Source organism: Lathyrus oleraceus, chromosome 6 (genome assembly GCF_024323335.1).
Source record: "Lathyrus oleraceus cultivar Zhongwan6 chromosome 6, CAAS_Psat_ZW6_1.0, whole genome shotgun sequence".
Taxonomy (NCBI): Eukaryota; Viridiplantae; Streptophyta; class Magnoliopsida; order Fabales; family Fabaceae; genus Lathyrus; species Lathyrus oleraceus.
Window position 1 is genome coordinate 502,897,408 of NC_066584.1, and position 1,047 is coordinate 502,898,454.

The window sequence follows — 1,047 nt, forward strand, 5'->3', positions numbered from 1 at the left end:
ACCCAAGACACACACTTATACTAGGAGTAGTTAATCAGTCACTCACTCATACCTCACACTCCATATTTAGAGTAGTTTTACTGCTATATCCTTAAATAAATATTGATATTTTCAAAATGTGTCACTTTGTTCTAAAATTTGAAGTATTTATCAGAAATTTTTGAAAATAACTTTTCTTATACCAAATCATAGGTGAAAGTATCGACAATTTGAAATTTCTAGTATATTGTGTCCGGTAAAGATATATGTTCTCTAATCAGAAATCATGAAATTTTTTATATTTATCACAAAAAAATCAAAAATTGTGAAATTTTCAGTATTAACCACAAATTTTCGAAAATATGAAATTTCTGTATATGCAGTGAAGTAAACTTTTTATATTTTTTTTCTGTATTAATTTTTCTAGAATAACTTACTCGATAAAAGAACTACCCGATAAAATATACATATAATAAAAATTGTGCTACATATCAGAATATAAAACAAATTAGGATGACTTCCTAATTTCGCCTTTCCAATGTCTAATGTGTATCGCATATGCTGATTCTCATGCTTTTACATCTTCAGTACAGTTCTGTCTCCAACAATCAGTGACGGAAGGCAGTGGATAATCAAATTTCAACTTTACATGAATCCAATGATTGTTGTTGACAAAATCAAAACCAACAACAATAATTTTATGTCTGCTCGTATACATAGGTGGAGCTAAGGCAACAGGGAAAAATGTGATGTTAAGTCTCTTGAACAAGGAGACAAATCTGACATTGTATCTACAAGCAATAGGGTAACTCATATCAGGAATCCAGTGACGGAGCAAGATAAAAAAATTTGAGATGGCCGCTAACGTAAAATAAAGATTATAAATAAAATGTAAATAGTATTTTAAATAAAACATTAAAGTTAAAATAAATACAAAGTTAATTACTAAAAATTTAAATTACATGACTTAAAACTACCTTAAAGTAATGCATTACGCGTTCCGAGTGACTTGAAATCGTCAATAATTGACTCTGAACTAATGCTTGCACTAATCTCCCTTTCAATATA